This window comes from Gymnoscopelus braueri, assembly GCF_963280865.1.
Source record: "Gymnoscopelus braueri genome assembly, chromosome: 7".
In the NCBI taxonomy this organism is placed as follows: Eukaryota; Metazoa; Chordata; class Actinopteri; order Myctophiformes; family Myctophidae; genus Gymnoscopelus; species Gymnoscopelus braueri.
The window spans coordinates 24,226,105-24,248,928 of NC_137608.1; the positions used below are offsets into that span (position 1 = coordinate 24,226,105).

The following is a 22,824-nucleotide window of genomic DNA, read 5'->3' on the forward strand; positions in this document are numbered from 1 at the left end:
GAAAACATGGAGGGACCGGGGCAGAGACACAGGCAGGCCGTCGTGCTGCAGGGGATCAAGGCAGGAATGGTTCGACATGACTCTGTCAAACCAGTGTAATTACTAAACACCCCAAATTACATACCCTCATTTAGCTGCACCCTGTCATTTACCCCCATCCACATAGCACTCCTTTTACGACATCTCTCTGTCCTGCTCTCTCCCTCTCCCTCTCTTTCTTTCTTTCTCTCCCTCTCTCCCTCCCTCCATCGTTCTCTCTCTTTTCTTTTTCCTCTCCCTCTGCCTTCTACACCTCTCTCTCTCTCTCTCTCTCTCTCTCTCTCTCTCTCTCTCTCTCTCTTCCTCCATTTGTGGTTTTTGTCAGGCTTACAGTGTCGGATTGCATCCCAGGGTCCTGGGTGTTATAAAGATCTCATTTCCAAGTACACACTGTTTTTCCAAGGAAAGAAAAGTGTGCACACAGACACGCACACACACACACACGCACACACGCACACACAGACACGCACGCACAAGCGCACATACCACATACTTGTATGCGTCATGCGTGCATGCATACACGTATACACACACACATAATTTGACTTATTCACACCCGTAGTCGTGCACTGAAGATATTTCGATCGGCGATGCGTGACTGAGTGAAGCCCCGGTTTATACTTTGTCGTACGACGGCATTGCCCCGCCTGAAAGTATAGCAGATCTACAAGCTCACACACACACGCACACACACGGTTGAGCTTGTAGATCTGTTATTTTAGGCACGCCGCGCCATCGTGCGATGGAGCATGACGTTGCCATCGGACAGAAACCTTGTATCTCCATATTTAAACTTTTTAATGTTTTTTTCTTAAATGAATGCTCTACTTCATCATGTAAGAGTGTCACACAAAAGTTGTGAAAACAGCCGATCTACAAGCTCACAACGCGCCGCGTTGTGAGCTTGTAGATCGGCTATTTTCACTATTTTAAAATGTTCTTCGGTGTGACCAAGGAATTCTCAGGGTGAACGCCAGCGAGGAGTGGGCACTCCTTGTCCTAATAGCAACCGCCGTTGTTTGTTTGGGATGGCTCAGGCCAACGCAAACCGAGACGTTTTTTTTTCTTCTCCTTTTCTCCCACATGTTGGATTATAGAGCGCTGCTGTGAGTGTGAAGCCCTTATTGTGAGAACATTTATTTACATTTGTCCCCTGACAGGGCGAATGAAACAGCATTTCCATAAGCTCAGCCCTCTCGCGTTTCCACTGGGCGTAATGGATACACAACCATATGTTTAGAAATCAGGAGCGGAGGCTCGGGGCGAGAGAGTGCCCGCTGTGGGCTTGTTTGTGTGCACGCGTGATTGGGTGGTTGCAGACGTGCATGGCCATTGTGCACGTGTGTATATATGTATGTGGGCATGTGAGTCCACAATTGGGGCGTGTGAGAGTGCTTGTGTAAACTTGTGAGTGTGTGTGAGAGAGAGAGAAAGCGCGTACTTTTGTGCAGTGGTGGAAAAAGTACTCAAATGTTTTACTTGAGGATAAGTATCAATACTGCAATGTAGAAGTGCTCTGTTACAAGTAAAAGTCTGGAATTAGTAGTACAAAAGTATTGGTATCAAAATTTAAAAGTACTAACATTTTTGAAAATAGCAGATCTACAAGCTCACAACGCGTCGCGATGGGACGCGTTGTGAGCTTGTAGTTCGGCTATTTTCAAATAGCCTATGTATAAAATAGGACTAAAGTGGTAAATGTATGTTTTATAATGTAAAAATGTATATCTGCAAAATAACTAGTAACTGAAGTTTTCAAATAATTGTAGTGGAGTAAAAGTACAATATTTGCCTCTGAGATGTAATGGAGTAGAAGTAAAATAATTGGAAATGGGAGATACTCAAGTAAAGTACAAATACCTCAAAATTGTACTTAAGTACAGTACTTTAGTACATGTACTGAGTTACTTTCCACCACTACTTTTGTGTGTCCTTGTGTGTAGCTGCAGTTAAGGGTGTGCTCCAGTATTAATCCTTGACGATGGCTCTGTTCTGATTGGGAACTCACCAGTTTGTTTGGATTGGCACCAGAGTTACATTGTCAAACGGCAGAAAAGCTGCCGTGCCTCAGCCACAGAATGAATACCATGCTAAATGCCTGTACCCTGTTTCACCCACACTCTCCTATGCAGTGGTGGACAGTACATTTACTTGAGTACTGTACTTTTTTGGAGTATTCTTTTTTTTTTGTTTCACAAGGACATGTGACTTTCACTCCGCTAAGTTTCAAATAGAATTATTGTACTTTTGACTCCACTGCATTTCTAGGAAGGTACTCTTGGGATCCAAACTGACAAAAAATATATGTGAATTAACCACTTAAGCGCTACTTCAAATATAGCAAAACTAGCTATCTAATCTAATCTATAAGCTTTACAAATTATTTTAAATTTGTACATTTCTGAAAATGAAACGTTTGTCCTTTTGAATACTTGACTATTTACTTTAGTGCATACTTGGTCCACCAATGTTTCCCTTTTGGCTTTCAGAGATCGCCTTTGGTGAACTATTTCAGGACACACTCTCCACATCGCTTTTCCTCCCATCGCCTTTTTGGCAATGAATTTTAAAACACGTTAAAAGTCAAGAATAGTGTAGTTTGCCGAGGTTTTGCGAGTGTTTGCAGGACTGGAGACCTTGTGGACATATAAGTGAGTGTCGGGAACTCTTCGGCGCGCCATATCTCTTGCCGTGGCAGCACACTGATGATGTCATAAAAGTGCTCCAGCCCCTCTAGATCACGGCTGACATTTTCACTGCTGACGAGCAGCAGAACGGGGCAGGTAGCTCACATCATGGGAGGGATTCCATTACAGCCGTCGTAACTCATATAACTCAGTGTACACACACACACACACACACACACACGCACACACACACACACACACACACACACACACACACACACACACACACACACACACACACACACACACACACACACACACACACACACACACACACACACACACACACACACACACACACACACACAATGCACATGGATGCTGCTCACCAGTGGTGTAAAGTAACCAAGTACATTTACTTAAGTACTGTACTTTTTTTGTGCAATTTTGTATTTCCAATTTTCAATACTTTTACTTCTACTCCACTACATCTCAGAGGCAAATATTATACCTTTACTCCACTACAATTATTTGAAAACTTTAGTTACTAGTTACTCACAAAACATACATTAACCACTTCAGCCCTATATACATTTTGGCCATTTGAAAATAGCCGATCTACAAGCTCACAACGTGTCTGCCACGCGTTGTGAGCTATTTTCAGAGCGTGACACCCACGCGCATAAAACGGCTTGTCTTATTCCTACTTTCTCCACTAAGTCCTCCCTAACATTTTTGTCTAGTTTTAATTTGGTGACGAAATAAATCCGTGTATTTAGTGTTTGACATGGTTTTTCCTTGCTGTTCACAGTGGAAAGGAGGCGTCTACGTCACTGAACAGGGCAGGTTACATATTATTTTTAGATCAACCATATAGTCAAAGTTAGCTACAGTAGCTCATGATACAAAAAAGAACAGGCATTTGGGGGAATGTCTCCCCTTAAATGCACTCCTTTAACTCATACAAACCTCCCCTCCACCAGCTGTGCTATTCACAGCTACTTGAAGAGCAGTTGTGAGCGTTTGTAGGCTCTGTATGTGTGTGCATGTGTGTGTGACACCAGGTGTGCCTTGTATCCCAATGAGAACCTCGGGGGAGGGGGGGGGGTCTTCAGGGTCGGGGGAGGGAGGGAGGGAGGGGGGAGGGGGGAGGTATATGTGCTCACTTGGTCTCCGTGGTGATAATGGTTGAGGAGCGGTACCGTTGATTTATAGCCCTATCAACGGCCCCGGCAACCATCAGCGGAGTGATGCAGATGAGAGGAGAGGTAACGAGATGAAAAACGACCACGGCAGAGAGAGATATAGAGGAGCGAACGAGCAAAGGGAAAACCTGTGATCAATAGGAGAGAGAGAGAGAGTGAGCGCTGTCCATTTGCGTAATGGACAGAGGAATCATAAGTGGACGACGGGGTCAGGAGCTGTTTCATTATCCAATCCATCCTATAGCTGTCCTTTACCGTGTCCATGTGTGCACGTGTGTGTGTGCGCGTGTGTGTGTGTGTGTGCCCGTGCGCACGCGTGTGTGTGTGCGTGAGTGTGTGCATGGATTCAAGTTCTCAGTCTGATTTCAGTCATTTGTCTTCCATAGAAGCCAGCATGTCTTCTATGAAAGCATGCCGTGCACCGAAAATGTTTTGTTTTTTTGGTCATTTTAACCGTTTTAAACTGTTTTTTGAAAAAACGAATGTTTCTATATCAGTGGTTCCCAAACTTTTTCATGTCAAGGACCCCCACAATGATATGTATTTGGCCGCGGACCCCCATCTCAAAATGTTTTGTTCCAGGGACCCCCCAGAAACAAAGAATAGAGTTAAAAATGTTCGCTTTAAACAATATATATATTCAAAGATTTGCACCCATTTTCACGATTTTTCAAAAATAGCAGATCTGCAAGCTCGTAGCGCGGCACTCGGTGCCGCGCTACGAGCTTGTATATCTGCTATTTTTGAATAGCCAAAGTGTAAAATAATGCTTTTTAGCTCAAATGAAAAAGTGACACAGATGCGTTCCAGGTCTCAATGGGTTAATATTAAAGAGTATTTGAAGTGGTCAAACTAGCAATAGAAACATTTTTTAGAAGCGTATTCCATAAAAATGATTGGTTTCAGAAATTAAAAAGCAAAAGGTCAAAGCCTCAATATGGGATTTCTTCTACTGGTTGGCTGTGTGTAGAACAGCAGCAACATAGGTTTAGAATGATAATACCGTAACATTATGTGTGTGTGTGTGTGTGTGTGTGTGTGTGTGTGTGTGTGTGTGTGTGTGTGAGTGTGTGCGCACGAATACACACATGTATCAGTGTGACAGTGCGACTATATATGCGTTTTGACGTGCTGGGTCAGTGTCTATCCGGAGATTATCCGACTCCGCGCCCAGCCCTGGTTATCATGTTAAGTGAATCAGAGATGGAAGGGAAGCTCTGCTGGAAGAGACGCTAAGACAACCTGACAGAGAGCGCTAGCACGGCACAATAACAGAAATACTACACTTCATCTCTGTGCCTGATTGGATTAACTTCTTTTCTCCTTACACGCACATGCCTGCCTACGCACATGCATGTACTGTACACACATATGCGTTCACTCCTCCTCCCATCTGTTTTTTTCCTGCTCTCCACGTTCCACTGTTTCCGTTTTCCCTTTTTATTTCAAAATGTAATTCGAGGATAAACCCCCTTGAGATGCGTTGTGTCGTTTTCAAGGGGATCTTCACGGCACAACACACACACTGTGACAATGAAACAATCTATCAACACACGCAACGATCAACAGTTACACTGACAAAAGCAAACACGCACACAAGGGCTCTCCCACCATCCCAGACCACACTGCATCTGCTACCCATGCCATTTAAACAATAATCAACAACAAGTAGATGTAAGAGAAGCAAGCAAAGTAGTCTTGAAGACATGAAGTGAGCTCTTTTGGTGCGCTCTCTCTGGGCTCATTCAGGTGCACCATACATACAGAGTTTGCTTATTATATGTTTGAAGAGGCAGGTTAATCTGCTGCACGACCTCCCCAAACCTGCTCTGTCTGCAGAATACTCTACCTGATCCCCACCTTGTTCAGCAACGCTTTGAAGTGCATTTGCATAGTGGACTGGTTGCCAGATGCCTTGTCTCTCTCTCTCTCTCTCTCTCTCTCTCTCTCTCTCTCTCTCTCTCTCTCTCTCTCTCTCTCTCTCTCTCTCTCTCTCTCTCTCTCTCTCTCTGTCGCTCTTGCTCTCACTCTCTCCATATCTGCTTCACGCTATCTATCTCTATTCATCTTTCTCATTCCTCCGCTTCCTTTCTAGCCCGCCCTTTTGTTCCATAACACCCTACCCCCCCCCCTCCCTCCCCAGACCCCTTCCACTTTTCTCGCTCCTTGTTCCTTTCTTCTCCTCCCCGGTTCATCCCTCCGTTCTCTCCCACCTTCCTTCTTCTCTCCATATTCCTTTTTGTCTGTAAGCTGTAAAGAAAAAGGGGCTAAATGGATGAGGTCATGGAGCGCTGTCAACACTGTGATCGCATGGCCGCTACTGGCCCCACGCTAACAACTGAAGACACTGCTCTCCCCGAGCATGGCCTCCTCGTGTTCTGTTAATCTCTGGAGAATCACAGGCTGTGGGAGCAGGGGAACAGGGGGAATTGACTGACAGACAGATAGTATGGCTGGGCAATTTATATTGCAAAAATTGAAATTGAAAATATATCGAAACTGATATTTAGAACCAATAAGCGACTTCATCTTGATCATGTAGGGTAATTGATTAATCGAGAAGCAGTTTTGTTTATGTTTCAATTTGATTTATATATCAACGGATCAACCCGAACAAATTGTTTTATAATCAACTGAATTGTGTGATTAACCACATAACCCTGTATTGTACTTTGTTGTACACCGGTGGCGTGCTAAATTCCATTGCGACACGTCTAATAATCATTCATTAATCCTAATTGAGGCAAAAAAAAGTTTGGAATAATTGTGATAATTGATTTGAAGTCATATCGCCCATCCCTGAATTAGATTAGATTAGATTAGATTAGATTAGATAGATGGATAGACAGACAGATAGATATATAGACAGATAGATACATAGACAGATAGATACATAGATAGACACATAGGCTGGAGGAGAGAGGGCTTTGATGGACAGACAGGTAGTGACTGTTGACGCGAGCAGTTCTGTCTCAGGGATGAGAGAGCCATTAAATTGTTACAGGCAGTGTGCAATCTGGCCGGTCACCCAGCGAGACGGATAGATAGCACACAGCCAAACCCAGGGTGTTAATTGAACTCGGAGACCCGCGCACGGGTCCATTTACCTCACATCTTACCTAAATTGCTTCCTCCATCTTCTAACCTGCTGTTGCGTATGCGTGTGTGTGTGTGTGTGTGTGTGTGTGTGTGTGTGTGTGTGTGTGTGTGTGTGTGTGTGTGTGTGTGTGTGTGTGTGTGTGGGTGTGGGTCACACATTTGACTTGATGTATGATGTGTCTGTGTGTGGGCACAGTGTGTCTGAAGAGTCATGGCCTGTCAACAGGCACTAAAGAAACCAGAGAGAACCTGTGAGAGGGTGTTGATTAGAGAACACACACAGTCTCTCTCTCACACACACACACACACACACACACACACACACACACACACACACACACACACACACACACACACACACACACACACACACACACACACACACACACACACACACACACACACACTGTCCCCCTCTCTCTCTCTCTCTCTCTCTCTCTATCAGTTAAGGGATTTCCTTCTCTGCCCAGGAGGAATGTAGCTTAATGATTTTCAGACACTGATACGATCTCGTTCGTCTCACATATACCATACTAACATGTTAATAAAGAACACCCTTTGTGTGCATAGTGCGTGTGTGTGTGCGCGCGCGCTGTGCAGCTCGCCTCTGCAGCTCGCCTCTGCATGTGTGTGCCTGCATATGTGTATATGTACGTACATACGGTGTTAATTGTCCCTTTGTGTGCTTGTATATTGAGTATGCATATATCGCTGCCGTCTGGAAGAAACTTCGTAGCTCCATATTGATTTTCTTTTTGCGTAAATGACTGCCATACTTCATCATACGAGAGTGTCGCACAAAAGTAGTGAAAATAGGAGATCTACGAGCTCACAACACCTCGAGGCGTTGTGAGCTTGTAGATCTGCTATTATCACTGTGATAAAAAAAAAAAAGTATTTTTCATCGTTAATGCATTTATATTTTAGTATTGAGATTAAAAAAAAGTGGACAAATTTTTTGGCTAATTCATATTTTGTGGTGCGACCATGTTAAGTGTTATTATTATTTTGGGCGAGTGACATGGTCATGTGACAAAAGCATTAAATCATGCTTTAAGAGTGTCAGCTTGTGTGACAGAGAAACATTTCGCACCTTGTCTCTAACTGGGCAAACTAATGTCCTATCATTCAGCAGTGGTCAAAGTTTACTTTAACAACCACTTGTGAAAGAATCGGACATGTTTGGTGGCAGGTTATTGGCTTGTTCTCACCCCTTGTGTGAGCTGTTTGTGTGGGCAAAAGGAGAGAGAAAGAGAACCCTGCCTGCATGTATTTGGACCATAATGGTGTTTGCTAATGTTTTCACACATGTGGCCATAGTGGCTCCCAGTCAGACACTAAAACCATTTTAGTTGTCACCTGCCAGGTATAGCCATATAGCCTTAGGTTTGTGATGTATAGCCATGGAGAGGGCATGGCAGAAACCTAACAGCATGCGTTGTCGTCATTAACATCTGTGTGTGTGTGTGTGTGTGTGTGTGTGTGTGTGTGTGTGTGTGTGTGTGTGTGTGTGTGTGTGTGTGTGTGTGTGTGTGTGTGTGTGTGTGTGTGTGTGTGTGTGTGTGTGTGTGTGTGTGTGTGTGTGTGTGTGTTTAGAAGACTGAGGGGGGACATTAAAAAACAGATGCATCCTATCCACATTTCACGAGCTCTCACACACACACACACACACACACACACACACACACACACACACACACACACACACACACACACACACACACACACACACACACACACACACCACACACACGCACAGCTACTCTGTCTCTGGATGGTTATAGATGGCTGGGTGCGTGTGGTGCCTGCAAGCTGTCATTAGGAAGCCATTAGTAGCATGCAGAGGAAGGACAGAACGGAACAGAACAGGAGAGGAAACACAACACTGAGATCATCTTGGATCAACCAGCCCCACATCCTCCTCTCCTCTCCTCTCCTCTCCTCTCCTCTCCTCTCCTCTCCTCTCCTCTCCTCTCCTCCTTCTACCCCCCCACCCACCCCCCCAACAGCTGGCAGACTGAAGGTGAAAGAAAGAAAGGAAGAAAGAAAGAAAGAAAGATAAGGAGACGTATGGGTTTCGTTCTCAGAACCGTCCTCCGTATGATGCGTGTCACAGATTGATGGAGATAGGAGACAGAGGTGGGGGTGGGGAGGGGCGGTGGGGGGGATCAATGATGTGCTTTTCAACTTCCTTCATGTTCCTTTGTGTTCCAGTGGCACACGGCGATGCCCTTTAACACCGTCCTTGTCTCCCTTCCCTGTGCATTTGTATCTCGGTTTCTCAGAAAGTAGGAGTCTGCTAGAGGTCGAGTGATAACACCAAGCAGACAAACAACAAACAAGGCAAACGGATTGACTGAGGGAGAGAGAGAGACGGACTGAGGGCGAGAGAGAGAGAGAGAGAGGGCGAGACAGAGAAAGGGCGAGACAGAGAGAGAGAGGGCGAGACAGAGAGAGAGAGAAACCAAGTCAATGGCTTCTTGGAACGTAGACACAGGGTCTCCTAGCAACCAGGACTGACCAGCTATGTTTCTTTTCTACATGCTCGTGAGGAGTTCCACGACATTTCTTCTTCTCTCTCTTCATTTTTGTTCTCCCTCGCTCCCTCTCCATTCAACATATTTTCACCTCTTTGTCCGTTTGGCTTCCTTTAAAGGAACGAAGTGGGTGGAGAAGAGAAAAAAAATAAGCTCTTTTTGGAGGTGGCGTGACTTACCGTAGTAATATACTGTACTTCTTTAAAGGGGATGATGAGAAAGAGCGGCGGGAGGGAATCTGGGCGAGATCTCGTGTGGAGAAAGACGAGGCAAAGGGCACACGATAGAATGTGGAGGAGAAAATGAGGAAAAGGCCTGTCTCCAAAATGGAAGAAGTGAAGGCGTACGCCCTCTTTGTGTGTGAGAGAGAGAGAGAGAGAGGAGTTGGACCTGTCTGGAGATGAGGCAGAGCCAAGGAATGTAGGGCACCACAGTTAACCTGAGCAGACATTTTGGAGGCAAGGCGAGATGAAAAGGAGGGAATGAGTGTGTGTGTGTGTGTGTGTGTGTGTGTGTCTGTGTGTGTGTGCGCGTGTGTGTGTGTGTGTGTGTGTGTGTGTGTGTGTGTGTGTGTGTGTGTGTGTGTGTGTGTGTGTGTGTGTGTGTGTGTGTGTGTGTGTGTGTGTGTGTGAGTGTCTGTGTGCGCGTGCGTGCGGATGGGGGTTAGGGGAAGGGGTTTATAAGGAGAGAAATGTCAGTCGATGCTCTTTGTGTGAGCCAATCGAACATGACGCTCCTAGGAGACTTGAAGACTACCTGTTCCAAGGAAAACCGACAGGCGCACGTGCATGTGTGTGTGTGTGTGTGTGTGTGTGTGTGTGTGTGTGTGTGTGTGTGTGTGTGTTTGTGTGTGTACGAGATAGGTTGAGACGAAGGGAGGGCAGGCAATACTGAAGGGAAGAAGAAGCGGATGAGCAAGGGATGCAGGAGAGGGCATGAAGGAGGGATGGGGGGATGGAAGGGTAGATGACCTGAGTGACTAGCTGGTAAACAACAACAATGCTAGACCTCCTTTTTTACACACACACACACACACACACAGCTTCGTGTGCACACACGCACACACACCGAATGGGTTGTTGATAGACAGGGGAATCGAGGCCTCACTCCACCGTAATGTCTCTGTACGTCAGGGTCAAACCATCTGTTCTCTGGGCCAGATTCTCTCATCTCTGCTGCTTGTTTTCCTGATAGGCTGACAAAGGCCCACAGCCCAGTGTGTGTGTGTGTGTGTGTGTGTGTGTGTGTGTGTGTGTGTGTGTGTGTGTGTGTGTGTGTGTGTGTGTGTGTGTGTGTGTGTGTGTGTGTGTGTGTGAGCAGGGAAAACGAGCTTGGATAAAGGGGCAGCATGCATGCTTTGATTACGTGTCAAAGTGCAGAACTGTACATGCATATCAATTGATGAACCGCTCTGCGAATATGCTTCAACACATGTTTCAACTTTGATACGTAATTTTTGTTTTGTTTCCAGAAATAGTTATGTTGCTTTCCAAACTTGTGATCACATCAAATCATCCGTGGCGTCAGGGGGGGCGAGTTCAGAAGAAACAACCGCCTGTATATGTGAGAAGGCTTTATGTGTAATCTCCTGGCGTGTTTGTGTATTTGTCTTGTCTATATAGCGCAGACGTGCAGTTTCCTGGAGGGGACTCAGAGAATACACGGGAAATACACGCTGTAAACACTACTTCATCAAAAATAAGAGGGAGAGGGCAAAGATCCCAGGTTCGGAGTCGCCAAATTACACAGTGAACTCCATGTGATATAAATAAGCCCTTAATATCAATGATTCATAAGTCACGGGGTGTAATAACCGTTATATCCGCGGTGCCGCGGACGGAGAGAGGTGCCGAATGTGGCGAGAGAAATGCAGACGGTCGGGAGGGAAGAGGAAGCGGGATCAAAGAGGGAGAGATTAGATCACATCTTGGAATTGACTTTGTGGTGCCACCTCTGACTGCAGATAATTAACATCCATACCTATGAGACACAGAGACAGAGAGAGGACACGCCACACCACGTGCAGCTGAGCTCAAGCCTGGTGTGCACTTCGTTGCACGCCGTTGTCGCTCGCCGGAAATAGACGATCTTACAAGCTCACAACGCTCTGCGTTGCTCCGTGGTATGAGCTTGTAGATAGGCTATTTCCGTTGAGTATAATGAAGTATAAATCAAGCTTGTCTCTCTATTGGGCTGAGACATACATGTTTGTGTGTGTATGTGTGTGTGTGTGTGTGTGTGCCCGTGTGTGCATGTTTGGGTGTGTGTATGGGTGTGTTTATGGGTGTGAAATGCGTTTGATCCAAGCTGAATTTCAAGAGAGGAGATTATGATGATGATTAATGGCTGTGTGTTAGCAACCTGTTTAGTCAGTTGGTGGATGTACTGTAGACAGGATCCTTCAGAGGCATATTCATTAGCCGTACACGTACACACTATTAAGCAGCATGTGCACAGGGAGGAGGGCATGGAGGCATTGTTCTCTCTAGGCACCAGGGATGCGCTAAACTGACCAAACCGTTTGGCACGGTGGGGGGAGGAAACGTTTTTAAATGTTTAAACACGAAGGCAAGGGAACTAGTGGAACTATTATTAATTTGCTATATTCACAACAGTTAGCGTTTTTCGGTTTGACATAAGCCATAAGCTTTGTGAAGCCCTCATCTTCTACTTCGACAATCAACCTGGTCACACTTCCTGGCCACGTTTTGTCGCTCGTTTACAAAGTCAAAGATCGTATTGGATGTTTGCAGTCGGGCTTGAACTGATATCATCGCCATTGCAGGCATCACTGCAGGGTCACTGTTGGGTATTTAAATCTGACTTTTTTTTATAGATTTCGATTATTTTAGATCGCTCAAGTGCTGTTGGAGTAAACCAGCTAACCTTTGCAAAGTTAAATATGCCCATGTTATCGTGTGAGATTTATTTTTCTCTCCGTTTTTAAATCTTAAGTCACACGCCTACACGGCACCTCATGAACTCTTGACCTTCGTGGTGGTAAAAGCTGTTCCTGGATCAGTACTTCCTATTCAGAGTCTCTCAGGCCTTGATTTTCTGTACTTTACCATACATCTCAGTGCAGTGTTGTTGTGAAAGAATTCTCATACGCAGACTGAAAGATAGGCAGATATAGACCTCCTCTCCTCTTCTGGGGTTAGGGCAACATTCCGTCACGCACACGCACACACACACGCACACGCACACACGCACACACACACACACACACACACACACACACACACACACACACACACACACACACACACACACACACACACACACACACACACACACACACACGCACACTATTGTGGTGGGGACTGTGTTGTGTAGCTGCAAAGTAGATATTGTATCCATATGTCATGGTAAGAATGTGTTGGCATGTGCGCGCGATTTCCAGTGAGCGACCGGGTGGAGAGAGACACAGAAAGACAAGGGGAGAGACAGAGAGAGAGAGAGAGAGAGAGAGAGACAGACAGAGAGAGAGACAGAGAGAGAGAGAGACAGACAGACAGACAGACAGACAGACAGACAGACAGACAGACAGACAGACAGACAGACAGACAGACAGACAGACAGACAGACAGACAGACAGACAGACAGACAGACAGACAGACAGACAGACAGACAGACAGACAGACAGACAGACAGAGAGAGAGAGAGAGAGAGAGAGAGGAGGGGGAGATCATGAGAGCAGGGTGCATTCCTCCGTAATAGCCAGCCAGTCTGCCAGCCCTTGTTCTTGTTTACTGTAAACACCCTCATGCCAATCATAATCTTTCTCTCTCTCTCAATTTCTCTCTTTCTCTGCACTGCGACTCCAAGCCTGCCCGTGATAGGTGCAGAGAGGAGACGAGACCCATGAGAGTGGGTCGGCACTCTCGGTACATACATGTATATCGTCGCTGTCGGGCAGGAACCTCGTATCTCCGTATTTAATCTTTTCATGTATTTTCAGCAAAAGTAGCCGCTCTGGGATCTCACAATGCAATGCGTTGGGAGATTGTAGATCTGCTGTTTTTTTTTATTTCCGATTTTCCATCTTTGAACATTTTCGAAAAACATTTTGACCAAAGTATGGAGGGATGGATGCCAGTTTGAAAGTGGTTAATTCTGTCTGTGGGTTTTATAAATATTTAACCAATGCAAAGTATTAACAAGGGCTTATGATAAAATAAACACTACATTGGATCCAACAGGCTCTTTTTTCCATTTCCTGAAAAGTTTTGGGACTCACCAGGCGTCTTCTGCCTGACAGTGATGACATGAATATTTATAGGCATGCCGGCATCAGTACACAGGCATACATACGCACCACAGTACACGCAAAGTATGTGAACATGCAAGGGCACCCACAGACGCACCTTTTTTTTTCTTCCACAGGTATTGTGTTTCTCTTGCATGCTTGCGTGTTGGCATGCATGTTGGCGTGTCATGTTTGAAGTCGGTGGTGGTGGAAGAGACACACGGAGAGAGGGCTCCTGGCAGAGAGCTGTGTGTATGCCTTCAGTCTTATCCAGCAGTCAGTCACCTAATCGCTGCATGGCCCCCGAGGGCTCAACCGTCCTACACCTGCCTCTGCTCTCTGCCACGTACCTCACCGATGGATGTGCCAACTCTGTCCTGACAGCTCCATCCTGCAGTGTTTGTGTGGTGTGTGTGTGTGTGTGTGTGGGGGGGGGGGGGTTAGGGGTGTCTGGTAAGAGATTCCAACTTTGTGTGGGCCAGGTGCATGATGCAGTGATGGAAGAAGTACTTTTTTTTACTTAAGTAAAAGTATCAATAGCACAATGTAAAAATATACTCTGTTACAAGAAAAAGTTTGATATTCAAAATGCACTTGAGTGAAAGTACAAAAGTATTGGCACTAAAGTGTGCTTAAAGTACTAAAAGTAAAAGTACTCGTTGTGCAGATTGTCCCGTTTCAAGTTTTCAAAATGTATAAAAGTCTTTTGAAAATAGCAGATCTACAAGCTCACACGTTGCGAGCTTGTAGATCTGCTTGTAGATCTGTTATTTTCATATAGCCTAAGTATAGTATATATGAGGATGGAGTGGTTAATTTATGTTTTGTAACAATAATCTAAATCTACAAAGTAACTACCGGTATAGTAACTTTTCAAATAATTGTATAGTGGAGTGAAAAGTACAATATTTGCCTCTGACATGTAGTGGAGTAGAAGTAAAAGTATTGAAAATTTGAAATACCCCAGTAAAGATACCTCAAAATTGTACTTAAGTACAATACTTGAGTACATGTACTTAGTTACTTTCCACCACTGGGTGCATGTGAATCAGAGATTGAGAAAGAGAAAGAGGCAGAGACAAATCCAGAAAAACAGAGGGAGAGAGAGAGAGGGGGAGTGAGAGAGGGAGTGACAGGTACAGGGACAGATGTACATGACAGATTTCCCTGCGAGCCAAGTTGCTTTTTATAGCCGTCTAGAGAGTTGTTGTCGATCCGGCACAAGAGCCATGATGAACAGGAGGCCTGCTGGTCGCTGGAACAGGAGGGAGGGAGTGGTTTTCAACCGTTTTTTCATTTCAAGGTCCTTTATTTATTCGCCATTTGAGCCACGGATTCATCACCGTTTGATGAGATTTAGACTCTCAGACCCAAAACGTAGAATATTTTGTTGTCGTTGGATAAGATTTTGTCCTCAATTCCATGCTGTGTTGATGTGGTACCATTAGGAGAGATAACAGGCAAACGTGGATCAAAACAACAGTTCTTCTACATTCTCTATTTGTGTAGACTGCTTGTAAATTAAGTAATGCAGATGTTTAACAATAATTTAACTCTTGAGAGCATAAAATGAAACCAAATGGACCCGTAAGGGTCCATTTGGTTTCATTTTACGCTCTCAAGAGTTAAAGATCTATAAGGGGTCCATTTGGTTACCGACTCTCCATCATTTAGCTGGGGACCACCTGGAACCCCCTCAAGGACCACTGGTGGTCCCCGGACCACTGGTTTGAGAACCACTGGGACGGAGGGAGATACTTTTCCCGGTTCGATCCTCTGCTCTTCCTACCTGCGTGGTGAAGTGTCCTTGAGCAAGACGCCGACGCCATGTAATGTGCGAACATGTATCTGTGCCATTTGCGGCGTGTGAATGGGTGAATGTAAAAATACACGGTAAAGCCCTTTTTGAATGGTCGGGAAAGAACTTAGAAAAGCACTATATAAATTCAGTCCTTTTTATTACCCTTGACTTTGAGTCGACACCGAGCCGAGATTGAGAGAGCGGACACTCGGGGATATTTGTTTGTTTATTTGGTCCTATCCTCCGCTATGCTACGGTGAGTCAGCTCAGCGAGGCATGTGGTGTGAGGATTCTATCAAGTCTCCACAGGCCGGTGGGGCATTTGTTGTACTGTGTGACTGACTGACTGCTGACCGAATGGAGGGGGGGGGGGGGGGGAACATGTACTCTTTCTGCGCAGAAAAGTGCTCCTTTTTTGGAATGCTTTCAAAAGAGAGAGAAAATACATTTCTGTGTATGGGGAATTAATCACATTCTTTAGTCCAACAGTCATGCTGAGATGGCTCAAAAGTACCTTGAAGGTAGAACCTTGACAAAAGAATTGTTGGGATTCACTGTCAGTCCCTGGTTGAGAGTTTTGAAGTCATGCTTTTTAGAAAGTATGATCAGTGGTTTTGTTTAGTTTTGTTGTGTTGTTTCTTGCTGTGTGAACATTATATGTTCACATATCATCTGTCATATTATGACAGATGATAGCGCAATCATGTCGCCGGGCAGGTAAACCAACATTGCTGCTTAATTAGCCTGGCGATACATGAGCTAGTGAGCTGTTCTGTGGTTTACAGAGGGAACTGCAGCCAACATGTGACCTGCGTAGGATGATATGCGTTATGTGTCCGAAGGTATGATTTCCCTTTACCTTATTCCACCTGCTAATATTCTCTTGTCTATATAGTTTAATGTGGTGGAAGATGTGTGTGCGTGCAGAGTGAGAGAGAATCCTTGAATGATCTTTACCTGAAGAATTATAACAATTCAATTTCCTTACCAAATGTCCTTCCAGGTGTTTGTGCCCGACCGATGCCAGATTTTTGGGTCTGAGGCAGATCACAATTTTGGAGAGTCCTTCATGATGTTTTGACAAATATTTTGTAAATAATTACAAAATCTTTAAATTCATTTGGAAAATGTTGATTTGGTTAAAGCTTTCAGAACATTACTTATAAGAGAGATTATAGACTATAGAGACTATAATGGAGATAGAACATTTAAATTAAGTATATATCTTAACTTTAATTATGCAATGAACAAGCAAACAAGTAGATATAAAACACATAAACTGAACTTTAGTTTTATTTAAACACTTAAGCCCTATTTAAAAAGGCCTGTAGATGTCACTTTTCAACATGTATGCCTATAATGACCAGCCCAAAATAGAGACGACACCAGGTTGAAAGTGTTTAACTAACATAACTGCCGATAACGATGGCGTAAAAACCTTTTAATAACGGCCGACCTATTGGCCAAACCGGTCGGGCTCTAGTCCTGTCCTTTTCACTGAGGTTCAGCTTCTACGGTCCATCCATTTTTTTAGCAGGATAGTTTACCAATAAGGCATCTGTATACACAGCAAAGGCCTCTTCTGGGGAGGAGGGAATTGGATTCTTCCTTTCCACTGCTGTTGAAGTGACTTCCTCAAGGACAGCGACAGTACGCTCATCATTTACTTACTTCCTCCACATTTTTTGGCGCCGGTCCAGATTTGGGAGCCAGCCCCATTCATTTTCCCAGCTCGTTTCCCCCTATGACTTTTTGGCGCATAATTCATCTTTGGTCACAGCTTCTTCAGCTTTAATTTGGAGGAGAAAAAAAAAGAAGAATCACTGCTTGTCTTCTTAGTTGCACAAAGTGCTTTTGGAGAAGTTTACTAGTCCTTAGATCCCACCGTAGAATGTGGCACGAGCCCTGAAAGCCAATCTGAATCCAACGGGGATTAGTAAGTGTAACAGCATTTATAACATCATTTTCTGTTTGTCCTTTGTTGTCCACTATGTGATTTACTTGCATTTAATTCCATTTGTCCACGCGTCTCTTCGGCCTCAGAGTCATTCTGTGCTACATTCAAACAGTCTCCCTTCGGTATGACACTGTGTGACTGTCTCAGTGCCAAGAGAGATCTCATTTTAAGAGGCTGTGTTTTAAGTGGTTGGTTATGGCTACTTGAAAATAACTTTCAGCCTGAGCTGGAACATAGCGAAAGGAATCCCCGAGGCCTGAGATCTAATTATTCCGTGTCCAATTATAATCTGATATGTAAATACACACCGAGGTGAAGAGAGAGAACGACTGAGAGCGAGAGATGCGCTATGTCATTAAGAAACTGAAAATGATGGGAAGGACAGCCTTCCAATATTATCAGTGGTGGACCATAACAAAGTACATTTACTTGAGTACTGTACTTCAGTAACATTTTATCTGTATCTGTACTTTACATGAGTATTTGTATTTTTGGACACAAATAATGACGTTCACTCCACTACATTTGAAGGAAGGGAAAAAGTACATTATAAATGAACAACTTAAGTACAAATTTGACTGAGTAGCTTTCACTTGTAGTTGAGTTATGTCTGACCAGGAGTACGGTATCTATACTTGGACTGTAGTACTAGGACTGAGTATCTATTCTTTGACTCTAGTACTAGGCCTGAGTATCTATACTTTGACTCTAGTACTACGGTTGAGTATCTATACTTTTACTGTAGAACTAGGGTTGAGTACTTTGTCCACCACTGCAGGCAGGAGTGCAACCGCTCGATGTGGGGATACTGCTTCACACATTTACATACAACTCTGTCACGTATGTGCGTGTGTGTGTGTGTGTGCGTGCGCGTGTGTGCGTGTGTGTGTGTGTGTGTGTGCGTGTGTGTGTGTGTGTGTGTGTGTGTGAGTGTGTGCATTTGAGTATCTAATGAACAGTAATTTCATTTAGGAGGCAGTTAGATGGGCAGCGTGATCAGGCATTCCATTTCAAATCTGTATCCCCCCAGGTCTCTCTCTCTCTCACGTACACACACACACAAACACACACACACACACACACACACACACACACACACACACACACACACACACACACACACACACACACACACACACACACTAATAATGTCCAATAAGTGTTCACCATCTCTAGCTCCCTGGCCGCTGAATGACAGCCTAGCTAATTAGAATCAGATTTACCCATTTAATGAAAAAAGGAATAATTAGATAGCCAGATAGCAGCCAGGAGACATTTATTCTGTACGCACACTGGCTACTGTGTGTGTGTGTGTGTGTGTGTGTGTGTGTGTGTGTGTGTGTGTGTGTGTGTGTGTGTGTGTGTGTGTGTGTGTGTGTGTGTGTGTGTGTGTGTGTGTGTGTGTGTGTGTGTGTGTGTGTGTGTGAGAGAGCATATGCTTTCTCCTGTCCCCGGGGCGAAGTAGAGGTCTGTGGTAATTACTTTTGTTACACAGGAATGAATGCTTGTGGAGAGCAGCAAGGAAGGTGTGGAGCACCAATCAGGTGCCGGCACACTGATTGAAGCTTCCTCTGCCTATCAAGAAGGTCAGTCTTTCATAGGGCTGCCAAAATGTCTCTCAAAATAAGGAATCATCCCTTATTTGGAAACTAAAAGACGTGTCTCTAATTTTTTTCCCGTCTAAACACGAAATGTCTTGGTCACAAATAGCCGTTTGCGACGCGTTGTGAGCTTCTAAATCCTGACCCAAGTTTTCTGAAAAACTTTTTATTCAAATAAATTAAAACAACGAATGTTGCTATACATACTGTATACACAGCAACAACTACACCAAAATGGATTCCCGGATTGAAAGTATAGTTACGTATTGGTGTTCCAGGTCTAAATGGGGTTAAACACGCCATGTATTCCATCTTCACCGTTCACTGACAAAAGCAATGCGCAAATAACGATGCAAAAAAAATAATAATACGATACGATACGATACGATAAACAAGTGAAAATAAAAGCACACACACGTGTTTCTTCTCTAGTGTCTTTGCCAAATTATTCACGAGCAACGACTACTATCACCCTCCAATTTGCTGCCTTTTTTTGTTGCCGTACATGTTTTTAGTGGTGGGTTGAGAGGGGGTTATCAGAGGAAATAAAGCAGTGAAGAGGGGTTCTCTAACATTAGCCATGACTCTACTGACTAATTGGCCCTCCGGAGACTCACTGCGGAAAGAGGACAACCCCCCCCCCCATTCCTGTCCCGTGAAGGGACACTCTTGAGTTATTGCTCTCAGTGCCTCTCACCAGGAGTATAGGAGCCCAGGGTTAAGAGAGCTTTGGACCATTAACCCATTCAATCCGGGAATCTGCAGTCATTTTCAGATTTCTTTGGGCTATTCAAAAATAGCAGATCTACAAGCTCATAGCGCAGCACCAAGTGCCGCGCTATGAACTTGTAGATCTGCTATTTTCAGAAAATCTTTATAATTTGTGCAAATCTTTCAATATATATATATTTTTTAAGCGAACGCTTAACTCAATTTTTTTGCTTCTGGGGGTCCCTGGGACAAAATATTTTGAGATGGGGGTCGGTGGCCAAATATAATTTTGGAGGTCCTTGACATGAAAAAGTTTGAGCACCACTGATATAGAAACATACGTTTAAAAAAAAACTTGTCAGGATTTAGAAGACATTGTTAGAATCGGCCTTAGGTCTTTATGGGTTAAGGGTACAGCTTTGTGCGAGTCTGTGTGTTACTGTGTGTGTGTGTGTGTGTGTGTGTGTGTGTGTGTGTGTGTGTGTGTGTGTGTGTGTGTGTGTGTGTGTGTGTGTGTGTGTGTGTGTGTGTGTGTGTGTGTGTGTGTGTGTGTGTGTGTGTGTAGCAACGTCCGTACAGTATATGCCCGTGTGTGTGTGTGTGTGTGTGTGTGTGTGTGTGTGTGCTGCTGCTGCTGTGTGTCACCGTGGGATGTCTCACTTTGTGCCGCACTGCTGTCTAATCTAAATCTCAAACGAATTAGCGGAATTGCTGTTGAACACTTCAGAAATTACTATCTCCTTCCCAGAGTAGATAAACACCAGCTCATCAGGAATTCCTTCGGCACAGCCAGGCGGACCCTTGCCAAAGTTCCCGTCACCGAAACCCTACGCACAGAATGTCAATGTCGCTTTCCCCCGCTGATTGGGATTCTGCTCCTGTCCTGGGCCCCCTTTGCTCCAGGGGACCGCTAAAGATTTGTTTTGGAGGCTTTTGAAATTTGCAGGATCTTTGCGTTGGCTGCCTGCTTTGTGCCTGCCTGGCGTTTCTAAGTTTTAATTGCGGTGTGGAGAGAGGGAAAAAGAGACTGTGGTGTTTACGTGTGTGTCTGTGTGTTTGTGTGTGCGTGTGAGTATGTGTGTGTGTGTGTGTGTGTGTGTGTTATAAATTCTGTGTATAGGGCTGGTGAAGCAATACAGTCATGTACGTTATGTCCCATCATGCAGTTGAACCTGTGTGTCTTCAGTGCGTGTCCCATTCCTTGGTGTGTGTGTGTGTGTGTGTGTGTGTGTGTGTGTGTGTGTGTGTGTGTGTGTGTGTGTGTGTGTGTGTGTGTGTGTGTGTGTGTGTGTGTGTGTGTGTGTGTGTGTGTGTGTGTGCGTGTGTGTGTGTGTGTGTGTGTGAGAGAGAGAGCGAGAGTTTGCTGTTTGTAAGCAGTGGTGGGAATTTGGAGTTGTTCTAAATGAGAACAAAAGCATTCCTGCATAATGTTAAGTTCTGAGCATCACCACACACACACACACACACACACACACACACACACACACACACACACACACACACACACACACACACACACACACACACACACACACACACACACACACACACACACACACACACACACAGAGGCACAAACGCTCTCACAAGTTCTCTTCAAGTAGCTGTAAATAGCACAGCTGGTGGAGGGGAAGTTTGTATGGGTTCAGGAGTGCATTTAAGGGGAGACATTCACCAAAATTCCTGCTCCTTTTGTATCATGAGCTACTGTAGCTAACTTTGACTATAGTTCTGAAAATAATATGTAACCTGCCCTGTTCAGTGATGTAGACTCCTCCTTTCCACTGTGAACAACAAGGAAAAAACCATGTCAAACAAAAGCATCTCTGGTACATCATCCATGCCTTCAGGCCTGCACTTGTCTCACAGGCTAAGTTCTATCACCGTGCTGCCTCCAGCCTGTTTGAATCGTGTCTTTTTGAAGCTCACCCCTGACGGCTCTGGTAGTTTCTTGCACTCCGCAGTGTTATATAACTAAATATATTTGCTGGATGCAGGTTTGACGCAGGCCACCCAACTCGGATGGGGTGTGATGTCACAGGCCGAACGCCACCAGAGCCTCACTAAAAGCATATTGATATACGTTGTATAGTGTATATGTACAGCAGGAAAAGGCCCTGGATTGCGTCTACACAAGAATGCTCCGATTAGCACTTGATATAACATGGGCGGACCACATCAGAAACGTTGGACCTCTACGGAGGCCTCCCATGGGTCACAGACAAGGTCAGACATATATGTTGTATGTTATATATGTTACCATACTAAAGGAGGGCAAAGAGAGGGGTATTCTAAAGCTCCGGGAGGGATGCTTTTGGGGGGAGAACATTTATTGGCATGCCATGTACGTACATTTGTTGAACGAGATGATTTAAACCACGCCAGGGGGACATGGCGAAGGGGAATTTAAAATGTTATTCAATACCGTCTCCGTTACTCTGAAAACCATATGTTTGGCAAGAAAGTCTCCCTCAGAAGTGCGTCTGTCCGTCTGTGTCTGTCCGTGTGTGTTTGTACTGCATGGAGCACCTAATCCCTATGACCCAGACGGATTGTGTTTAGATAACGACACCTACAGTACACACGGCACAGCGCTGTATACACTGTGTGGGTATGTGGGTTTGACAAGAGGACACTGTATATCTACAGTGGTTGACCACACAGCGTAACACACAGAGGAGAGAGCAGTGGAGAAGAAATAAGGCGCACTGCAGAAAACTGAATGGGCCCTAATCGAACAGATGCCCTTTGAAAAGTGGGCGACTGAAAAAGACTACTTTGGTTCAGACGTTTTTTGTTTTTTTTGTTTATGTTTTATGTTATTTTCGGCAGTCAGGGCTTTTCCAATTAATTTCTGAGTAAATGTCACTGCTGGATTCCATTGGATTTGACTATAGATGCTTAATTTCTGGAGGAAGCCTGAGGAATGAATGGCTAATCAGTTATAGAAACACCATGGCCTTCATTAGCCTGCACTTAAACTCATACTGTAGTCACG

At 44.6% G+C, this 22,824-nt stretch overlaps 1 protein-coding gene across 2 annotated transcripts in view; it reads left to right on the forward strand.

Moving 5' to 3' along the window:
* The window catches only part of efna5b (ephrin-A5b), a 126,776-nt gene that overhangs the window by 40,880 nt on the left and 63,072 nt on the right, over positions 1-22,824 (forward strand). The window lies entirely within an intron of this gene.